Below are 12,192 nucleotides of genomic sequence, written 5' to 3' on the forward strand. Positions count from 1 at the left end.
AAAATCTAACAGAAGAAGTATACTCCGTGATGTGAACGGCAGACCGCTCAGGACTTCAGACAGACAGTATTCTCTTTCCTAGATTGCTAATAAGCGGATCTTTGTTCAGCATGCCTTAGAACTGTGTGGAACACGATACACCTACAAATGGTACTCTTCCGACTTCCTTTCAGCATACCCATGCTGCATGCATTCACTTTCGTCCGCAATGTCACCATCACTCCGTAAACGAAACCCTCAAAGCCAGTAGCATATTGAAATATTTAAATAGCCCTATTCTGGACAGTTCAACGTGAATTTTTTCTTTTGCAATTTGCTTTACGCCGCACCGACACAGGTAGGTCTTATGGCAACGATGGGATAGGAAAGGCCTAGAAGTGGGAAGGAAGCGGCCGTGGCTTTAATTAAGGTATAGCCCCAGCATTTGCGTGGTGTTAAAATAAGAAACCACGGAAAACCGTCTTCATGGCTCCCGACAGTGGGATTCGAACCCACTATCTGCCGGATGCAAGCTCACAGCTGCGCGCTCCTAACCGCATGGCCAACTCGCCCGTTAAACGTGAATTTTACTGAGGGAGATGCACAAGAAGAAATCAAACTATGCACAATTTCTCCCTATTTACCGAGGAAGTCGGAACATATTGCTGAGTTACTTTCCCCAAAAAAAGAATGACAGATTGCGACAAATGAGGTATAGTCCCTTTTCTACTTTTTGTGACAACGTCACCCTCCGCAAGCCAGACTAATGTAAAACGAAAGATATGAGAGACACTATACTTTATAAATTGTATTCACAAGTGGCCATGGATAAATGCAGTAAGAGAGGAGTGTAATTTCAGTGGGCAATTTTCACGTCAATAAATAAATGAAAAATGAATTAAATAACGACCGACTAACTGATTTTATCTTTACGAACTGTTACGGTATTATTAATAATAATAATAATAATAATAATAATAATAATAATAATAATAATAATAATAATAATAATAATCGCATGACTTCAGCTACCATGTGCAAGCATTTTAATTTCACGCCATCTGGCTGCTTGTTCGTCAATTTTGACGGCCTGTTTTATTCTAGGCTTACTAGATGGCAGCGTAAACCAAATCTTTCTTTGGCGTTGAATGCTCAGTTTTTTTATTAATTTTTGTCCAATAAACACCAAATGTGTCATCAGAGATTTTTTACATGCCAACATCGCACGACATGGAGTGACGAATGGATTTACTTTTTTCCACCTTTCAAAAGTCCGACTACTTCTGCCGGGTTCGAATCCGCTACCATGGGATCCGGTGGCCGACACACTTCCACTGATCCATACAGGGAACTTGTTATGTTATTGATACCATTTATTGGGAACTAGTTCTTCTAGATGGTCACCCAGCGACATGGATTGCTAATTATATAGCCTGAGCACATGTTTCAAAACACAGGGTAGTTCCCAACATTTCGTATAGAATGTAACTTCTGTCTATGTCGTTATCAATCTACCGCAATGGTACCATTATGTCGGACAAAATATTATCTACTCAACGACGCATTCATTGTTTACATTCAGAAATCGATATGAAACAAATTATGAAAATCTCACCTTTTTTATTTCCATATATCGTTGCCCCTAAGGAATAAAATATTCCAACTTCAAATTTTCCCCTCACCCTCTCCCGCTCATGTTTTAATTTCGGGTTCCGGATATATTTGTACAGACCTATAAATATAAGGCGTTAAATGCTATATACAGTATTTATACGTTCTAACTGGCTTCTAACGCATTCGGTCCTGTTCGGAGTAGTAACGGAGTGAAGTTTTATGAATTCGCCCCCGTGAGGAGCTCGTTTATCTATTTGAGGATATATTAATTCGCTCCCTCCTGGAAGTATATAATAGTTTCCCCCGAAAGAGTGGGCGTGTGGTATCAACAGAAAAAGAACCTTGTTGTGATTGAAAGTATAATGTTCTCAAAAGTATGGAAAGTCATTCAAACATAATGGATGAGGGCTATAAACACTTTTAGCATTCCTATTTTACGATTTTCAGCAATCAATTCCTGTTGATGTACTCGGTGTTTCACCCCAGGCCATTATTAAGAAACTGAATTTCCGTCTACAAAGCTAAAAGCTGGTGGAGGAAAGTAAAAGAATTGAATTTAAAAGCTCTGAAATTAGCATTTGTCTGAAGAGCTGCATTTGGTTTCCTCCCACCCATATATTCTTATTCAGGTCCCAAAGTAAAAGCAAGGGAAAATAGCGTGGAAAGGAGAGATTGATATAAAATAAAAAGGGAATACAAAGGACGTACGATAAGAAGATATGATTTCTATGGAAGCGTACATTTCAAAGTTTTCTCGAAATTAAAATAAACTGCTGCAATTATTTCAGATATATATTTGTTACACATTCCTTAAAGCATTCCTACTTTAGATACTCATATTAATGTCATATTTCACGCGTTCACACATCAATTACTTTAGGTATACGTTTCGAATTATCCCACTGGACGAGGTACCGTTCCAAATACTCACTATTCCTCTTGCCAATTATCACAGCACTCGGTATGTCCACCTGAACAGCTGTGGGCGAATTCAAGAATTAAAATGTGAATGGGACGGAATACTTGAGAGCGAATGTATGTGATAATTAGGAGTGAATTCATGTACGATACAGCTTTTTAGGACTCCTAACTATCCTTATGTGTAGTTTGATTTTAAAGGTAATGATCGCAAATCAAATATTATGCACCAGAGTGTCACATTTTCTCTCATGTTCCACATTTCTAATCAAACATTACCTCAAACATTCGGTTCGGATGTTTAGCTCGAGAGCTATTACATCGAACGTGAGAAGATGATTTCGTTAAACTAAGAATCAGATGTACGTAGCCTGACTTTATAGACATTGTCACTTCAAAACAAACATTGCAATATAAAAGTAGTAAAAAGACACTACAATTTACACACACGCACAAAAATAGTACTTTCCAAAACATATCCACTCATCGATTCCTTAATGGTATGTAATCAAAAAGAAGAAAGGGACCCCATTCCTTTCAGTACTGCTAACAATGTTGACATAGTTTGCGCCCGCCATGTTGTAGGATGTAATATTTAATGCCTTCCTTACTCGGAGGTAATGTTTGTTTGTAATTAGACCAGCTCTCGTTTCCCCACTGCATTAGTCGTGAAAGCAGTTTAATCCTAGAGCCGATACGTGTGAGTAAACTTTCTGCGACCCACAGCGTTAAAATCACCTCTCACTAAACAGGAACCATTGTACTCATCTAAAACATTCTGAAACAATTCTCTGCACACTAGTATAAACTCGTATCTCTGACTATTTCTACAAAACAAATGAATATCCCCCAAAGTGGAGGCGGTGGAGGTGATGGTTATTTCAAGGTGAAAAATGAAGGGGATTACCTGCCCTTTTGAAAATAATCTGGACAAGGGTAGGAGGCTCTACCTTCGAAGATTGAAGGTACCAATGGAAGAAATGGAAGGGGCATTGAAGGAGAGAAAATGATACCTCCCTAGTGTTCAGTGTCCTACACCATGCAGGTCAGAACATAATAAGAACTGACATGGGGAGGTCAGATCGGGAAGGTCAAAATCGAAGGAAGCAACGTCAGACTCGCCTAAGGCTGTCTCTTTCGCTAAACTGTCGACGTCGTTTTCAATTATGAGGGTTCTAGAGTCTGTTCCCGGCCGGGTCTAAGCGTTTGGCCGCGTCTAGTTAATTCCCAGAGCTGGGAGATTGAATCTGTACGACCTCTTTACATACGCACTAATCACCACACTGCCAAACATCAAAGAAACATGCCACAGAATTGGCGTCGGGAGGGATATCCGGTCGTAAAACAGAGCCAAGTCCACACAGGCTACCTTACAAGGGTGTTGAAAATAGCAGCGGATGAAGAAAATAACTCATCTAGAAGCCGTGTGGTCAAACTCCATGTTCTTTAGTTGAGAGTGCCAGAAATATTCTATTGAAGTCACAGATTATAATATATATGATTGTTTACAGCCGGCCTTCGTCATTTTGATACAATTTAAAATTGTCCAGGCAAAACCGAATATATACAAGAAAATCATACTCTTAAGTAAGCATTGGTTTTGATACAGTGGTACAGTTTTAACCTTCCTCAACTGAAATCAGATTAAAACAAAACGGAGTCTGCTAACTACAGGAAAAAAGTCTAGGTCCCAAGTCTTATTGGTGATCCTGAACAAATGAGAACACGTCAGTATAACTAATCACAAGTCGAGTATTATTGACACGTGAACTCCCTTCACTTTTATTTCTCTGTTTATTTTGTTTGTTAGTGTTGTTTTGACGGGTGCAGAATGTTGTTGCTAGAAAATTTTCCAATGTTTTTAGGGTTGAAGAAAGGGAAAAAAACTGTTGAGAGTGCGAAAAAGGAAATATATCACAATCCACCAGGATTGAAAGTATTGGTATGTTATAAACATACCAACAAATGTTCTTCAGCCACAAAATTCGCCCATTTCATGCTGTTTTCTTGCTTGTAGTGGTAGTAAAGTGACGCAGGACGGTAAGATTGCCGGATGGATATCAAATGTGAAATTTCAAAGAGCACTAGCTCAGAGTTATATACGCAAAGTAGGAAATCTAACCCTTGCTAATTCAGTGTCAAGTATAGTGTTCCTAAGAGAGGATTAAAAATTTTAATTGTCCTCCGAATGATTTTTATGGCTTTGACCTCCATAAAAATTGGTAGACTCCACACAATTTTTAAACGTTTCCAATTAGGTTGCGACATTAAGCAAATCCATGAAGACGAATGTGTTCGGCATAAATCGGCTCTGAAGAAAGCTAAGTTTCGTGAGTTTTTTGGTAAACTGAAGGGAAGTGAGTTATATTATAATAGGAAAAAGACACTTCCTATTTAGGCTATATGCACAGTGAATTGACGCAGCTTACGCTCAGTCTATTTGTGATTCCTTAGTTTCTAGCGATTTTCAGTTTTCAGAATGTTCTAGAGTTTAATATTTGTTTTAAGTCACTTGGCCGACCCTGTGGACCCTCTTACCCGGAGGTCCCGAATTCGAATCTCGGCCAGGTCAGGGATTTCTACCTGGATCTAAGAGCTGATTCCAGGTCCACTCAGCCTATGCTGATGACTTGGTCTTAATTTCATATTGTGCCGAAACCCTGCAGTCTAATATCTTGGAACTTGAAAATAAGTTCGGTGAGTATAGAATGAAAGTTAGCCTTTCCAAGACTAAATTGAAGTCAATAGGTTAGAAATCCAAGAGAAACGAATGCCAGATCTGGGATACGAAGCTTGAACAAGTATTTAGGATGTGTGTTCTCCCAGGACGGTAGTATAGTAAGTGCGATTGAATGGAAGTTCAGCAAAGCTAATACAGCGAGCTCGCAGTTGAGATCAACAATATTTTGTTAGAAAGAAATCAGCTCCCGGACGAAACTATGTTTACATCGGGCTGTTTTCAGACCAACTTTGCTTTAAGGGACTGAAATCTGGGTGGACTCAAAATTAACAGGCTTGAAATTAAGTGAGAATGATTGCTGGGATAATCAAGTGGGAACAATGGCAGGAGGGTATTTGGAATGAGGAGGTAAAGGCTACGTTAGGAATGAACTCAATGTATTGCTACCTTTCCACCCCACACCATTTGCCGCATAGAACCAAATGACTGCATGATAATCCCTAAAAAAGTCGGGATAGCGCCATATAGCACCATACGCCAAAGCGCCTGATGGAAAGGGACCTTTTTAGTCTAGAGTCAAATGCCACCTCATCAGGAAGGAACAAAAAAATTCAGAATGATGGGTGAGCAAATGCTCTTCCGACCGTGCAAGGGTCTACTGCACCCTTCCGTTCCAAAGAATCAAACCACCGACCTCCCAAAGCCATGGTACGTTCGCGGCAGAAGATCAAAGAAAATAACACATAACTAGCTTAAAGGCATAAATGAACGGAAGGAAACCTGGGATACAATGTTATTCGGCAAAATGACAGGCAGGCAAAAATTTAAATACCTATTTATTGAGCCTTGATAAATCAAATTAATTAAAGGTTGATCCTGAATATTTATAGTATATTAATATTGAATATGCAATGTCCAATGGACTAAATACAAATTGTAAAGTGTCAAAAATTTTATTTCTCCTTTACTTCTTTCTTCTTCCCGACATGATGATAAATATTACATCATAATTTGTATAACATACTTTTCAAATAAAAAAAAATCAGAAATATCCTTATAAATGCGACGGTTATCATTAGTAACTTTCTTCACTATCAGAAGAAGCAATTATATATACAACAAATTAAATTGAAGATAACTTGAAGTGGTCACCTAGCTAAATTAATTATATTACAAAAATAAACAAAGAATAAATGAATGCTAGTCGTTATAATCCTAATCAAAATAAAATGACTGATGTTGGGTCCAGAAATCGAACCCACATCCCAATGGATCCAATGACAAAAATTACGAAAAATAAACTCGATTTGTCATCCACATAAAGAGTGAAACACGACTAAAAGAATGTATAAAAAGGAAAATATGTACACAATATGAAAATAAACAATAACAATATATACATGCAATTGGCTGTATATATAAAAAAATGTGACAACAAAAATCCATGGTTGCCCCTGAACTCGAACCAATGATATCGAAGATGGCGTCGACAAACGGGACTAATAAAACTGCCTTTCTTAATTAATCATATGGTCAACAAATAAATGAAAATACTGGCGTTCCAGTTAGTTAAATATTATTATAAGATCATACATGAAAAAGTCAAAGAACCCTTTAAACAATAATCGGTGTCATACAGCTTTCATTCTAAGCGGAATAGCTCGAACAATACAACATACGGTAACCCTCTTCAAGAGCCAAACCCTTTTCACTCTCCCCTCATCGTAAATTTCTGGACGTCAAAGCGCGGCTAATAATGGCTCGGTGTGGCAGGAATATCCTTTCAACATCTCAAGGTGAAAGCAAATCGTTTCCCTTGGAACACATATTTGTTAAATAATCTTATTTCATTATATATTCTCATATCATATTTCCAAAGCTCCACTGGCTTATAAATTCACTGTCCTGCCACAATTATATAATACAATATCAATCCACTGTTCATTGTCTCATATTCACATCCCTTAACTCAGAATGACCAGCTTCGATTCCATCCGATTACAGAATACAGCCTAGGTTTTTCCTACATTTTAAAATCAAATCAATAAAATCAAATATGGATTTTAAACATATCCATAAGGATATTCTCATATTCAGAAAGGGAAATTATTCGACATTAAAAGAAAACGCTAATCTCAATAGGGAGGCGTTTGTTCGATGTCTAGGCATGTCACAAGTTACGCATATAATTAATACAGCCGTCTACAAATATATCATCATGCGAATTACATGAAAATAAGAGTGCCTTGCTATCCTAATGTTAACAGTCGATAATCCATTTTTACAAGCATAATCACCATGCATTATGATAATAAGCTTGGATATCACGTAAATAAATTATACAAAATTACGGCTCGGCTCAGTGCCAAAAACAAATCCACTATCTATTACATTTACCTAATCTAAGCACTCTGACTAACTAATATTTTATCATCACGTCAAATACATGCATTACGTTAATTATATATATATTTAAGCCCATGGAGTAGACTATAAATTCCATGAAATGAACATAAATGAATATGAAGACCACTCACAAGTTCTCTTTCTAATTAAAAAGAAATACATGCAATTTACCTGTCTAACCTAATTTACGTGATCTGCATAATGAATAACCGCGCATTTATTAAAAAATTATTTCATTTTAGTACTTATCATCATGTCGTACCAATCCAAGGTTCGGGTCCCGGGTAAGACCCTGATTCTTTCCTTTTAAGCTTCCATGGTGTTGACGTTGGTCACGGGTTCATGTCCGTTGCTATTCCCGCTGAGCACGTTCATATTCCAATGGTTATCTTCTACACTTATAACACTTTTTATGAGATTAAGACTTGTTGCGTCACTTTAACACAAAACAGACAATTATTACAATATAATGAAAATACTCGTTGCATCACTTAAAAAGTTACAATTATACCGTTCTGGCGATCACATAACTTCAACTTTTTTTTAAAATACTATTGTTTGTAGACAATTACAATAGTCTCGAAGATATAAACTGTACATTTACAGTCTGAAACACTAAATAGATCAGAACACCATCAAACCGTGGTTCTGCTTTGGATCCTTCGCGTGAAGTGGATGGGTTGTCATCATCGCGGTTCCTTTTATAAACTTTCCCCCTTCCATGCAAGAGACAATGGATAGTCCCCACTACTTTCTTTTAATTAATAGTTCCACGTGTCGTATGACATCGGTAATACTCTCAAACGTGTGACTCAGATTCTTAAGTAGTCTGGTTATGTGCGGAACCTGAAATGTTCGGCCATTTATTCAAAATTAATTATCAAAATAATGCCCCAACAATGTCTTCCATGAGGGTGCTGCGTACAAGGGACGCTTAGCGCGTTATATAATGCAACGATTGCGTATTCTTCCATACGTTAATATATTATAAAGAATTAGAATTTTGACAGATGTCTATAATTAAATCATATAACATCCCGAGGTTTCTCATATTAAATATTATGCATGTCTCGAAATCTCATCAAAATAATGCGATTCGCGAGCTGGCAACATCGTGTTCGGCCATTTTTTCAACGGGTGACGGTATCATTATCGATTTTTCTGGCTTGAGATTTTCTTCCCTCTCTCTCTATCTGTGTATCCTTTTAGTTAAGACGGAGTGGTGTTTAGCAAGTTACAAAGGTTGTGTAAGCATGTGCAACCTAATGCAACTTTTTGTAACAAGTACGAGGGAGCTTTACAAAGGTTTTTCACTGCCAAATAATTAATAAATAAATATGTACATGACCGATAAGGTCACAGTATGAAGCTGTAAAAAAACGGCTTCATTCGTGGGGTCGTATGAGGCAAATGGAGGAGGATAAGTTATCTATGAGAATAGTGGACTCTGTTTTGGAGTGTAAGAGAAGTACAGGTAGACCAAGAAGACAATTGTTAGCTAGTTTCTAATGATTTAGATGCAAGAGTTATAGAATTAAATGATGCCAAAGAACCAGTTCCAATTAGAACATTGTGGCGGCAGTTAGTAAATTCACAGAGGCTTGAAGACTGAACGCTGAAAGACATAACAGTCTATAATGAAGGTTATCAGTAAGTATGTCATTCAGAGTAGAAAGTTTCCAGTACGCATTTTTTCTAAATATAAACCACTTAATATATAATCGTATCAAGCAATGGACACAATTCCCTAGAGAGGAGAACGGTATAGCCTTACCCATGAGTAACAACCATAATGCACAGTGATGTTTACAGATCATTTTACCCTATTTCCTGTTTGGGAAATACTGTATCCAGGATGTAACAAGAATCGGAAACTCCACTACCCACATGTCTGTTTGTGGGACGGGTTAGAAAGCCGCTGGATATACACTCTGAACATCAATGATTGACGTCTAGTAATGGATACAAAACCAAATATATTCTCTAAATTCGTGCGCTGCATGGCTGAATATAAACAATATAAACCAAACAATACAAACCAAACATATACAAGAGAAATATATTTAAGCGACAATTTTAAATCATTCTAGATGGAAAGCAATGGATTCTATTTATTAAAAATGTGGATTTCCTTTCAATCTGCAGCGGCTTTCAAGTCACCTTAGGTATTTCGTGGTGTGTCTGAAGTATGACTCGTATAGTGTTTTTTTTTGTGCCGTAGAGGCGACTTGAAAAAATTATTCAACTTATTTCAATGATCATGTTTTAATAATGCTTATGAGTTCATATTAATAACTTACAAAACCTAGGTAGAGTTACTATTGATTTCAATATAACAAACCATCGTTGAACTTGTTATTCTTCATTTATATAATTGTCTAATATCAATTATTGATATCAGTAAGTTTTATTTGAGGAATCAAATGACTTATTTATAAATGAATATGTAAATTCCAAATATATAAGTACATGCATAGCTATATTTATATTAAAGATCACATTATGAAACTTCTAAACGAGAAGATGCGTATGTGAACAACTGCAACTGAAAATATTCACACATATTACACCTATGCGTTTACGAATAATGTTAACTAGTTAGTGTGCCGGGTAACAAAATGCGGGAAGGGGATCTGTTAGTTAGAGAACGACAAGAAGACATCAAAGAAACTACGACACACCTTAGCACATTAATAACCAGAAACCATTTAACTCAATTTTATTTTTCAACTCCTTGATCATTTTATAGTAATAATAATAATAATCATCATCATAATAATAATAATAATAATCATATGATCTCAATTAAAGTGTGCAGTCACCGTGATTTGATACCCTTTAAGATACTCTTGGACAAAATCCATATTCCTGTTTACTCTTCCTGACAGCTGAGAAAGTGGAACTCCGCTAAGGGACTTTAAAAGTTTTAATCAATGTTGTCGTGTAACGCCTAATATGTCACCAGAGATTTTTACATGACGACGTTGTACCACTTGGAGTGCCGATCAGAAGCCTTTGCGGTCCTTCATAAACCTTACTATCTTTTCCAGTAAATCCACATTGTAGATACCCAGAGGTCGGCCCGCTATCCCTCATCCACTGTGCGAGCTATTAAAAATGTGAATATTCTTGAACGCATCCGTATGTGGAATGTATATATTTTCCAATGTGTTTTATTGATAGTGATTTCGATTTGATTAATTTAAGGATATACAATGGAATAGACGAAACATGGCATTGTGTGTTTAATAACGTATTTTATTTTAGCTCTCATATCATTAAAGAAAATTGTGTTCTAATGTTCGATCAACTAGAAGTGCGCGTCCAGTAAAACATCTTCCTGGAAAGCCGATCACTCCAGGAGAGCTGTGGATGTTAATAAGAAGGGCTGAGATTTTAATGAAAATACACTTATTTTCATTAGCTACAGATAACACCATCCTCCTCCACAACAACACGCAGTTACCTACACATGGCAGATGCCGCCCACGCTCATCGTAGGGTCTGCCTTACAAGGGCAGCACCCGGCCAGAAATAAACAAACCCCATGGCACTACAGCCCTTCAAGGGCCTTTGCCTACCAGGCGACCGCTGCTCAGCCTTAAGGCCTGCAGATTACGAGGTGTCGGGTGGTCAGCACGACGAATCCCGGCTACATAGGTTTAAGGATATTTTGAACGATTAAAACACATGTTATTTTCCACACTTGTGCATATTCCCGTGTACTGTTTCTCCTCTAGCGGTGAATATTCTGGAAATGAAGCGCCGCATCCGAGCCGCCTTCCTAAACATAACCGCTGACATGTTGGGGCGTGTGATGGAAGAGATGAACTATCGAGTACATATGTATAGCGTGACAAAACGCGCGCACAATGAGCATTTGTAATGTGTGTAAAACGAACTTTATGACTTACAGAACACAATAAAACAAGATTCGTATTCCCATGTCAGTTGCACTGTGTATTATAATTTCTTGAAACTCTGACAATTATTTTGAATAACCCTGTACTTGAAGCAAACTGATGTGTATTTACAAACTTTAACATTTTATTTTTAAATACGATCCATATTTCATGGTTTCAAATTTAGTCCTGCAAATCAGCCATGGTCCCCATAACTTCGAGGGATAATAGGTGTTTGGAAAACCAATGCTTCGCAGTTGCCATGTACAGATTAAGAAGAATCATTTTGTAGTCTGAATTATTATAACACCCATATCAGAAATGTTAACTCTTGCTCTGAATGTTTTAAAACTGGTTTACAAGAAAGAATTCCCAGTTACTATTGTTACTGAAACTGGATCGAGATTCATCACACGAGCCTTCTTTTGTTACCTTGTGTATCTTAGTTGTAACAATTTCCAGTCCTATTTGTTAGTTTTCATTTCTCTACAATAGATTTGCTGAAAATATTGTCAGATTAAAATTTCTTAATGTGACAACGTCTCACTCCACAGGCCTGCGTTCACGAAATGTTTGCGTCACGTTCAAGTTCCTTATCACAGGCTGTTTCTGGCAAACAATAAGGGATATACAATAAGTGTATCCAATAATACGATATCACTAGGCAATTTAAGTACTCAGCTAAATGGAACA

This window comes from Anabrus simplex, chromosome 1 (assembly GCF_040414725.1).
Source record: "Anabrus simplex isolate iqAnaSimp1 chromosome 1, ASM4041472v1, whole genome shotgun sequence".
Taxonomy (NCBI): domain Eukaryota; kingdom Metazoa; phylum Arthropoda; class Insecta; order Orthoptera; family Tettigoniidae; genus Anabrus; species Anabrus simplex.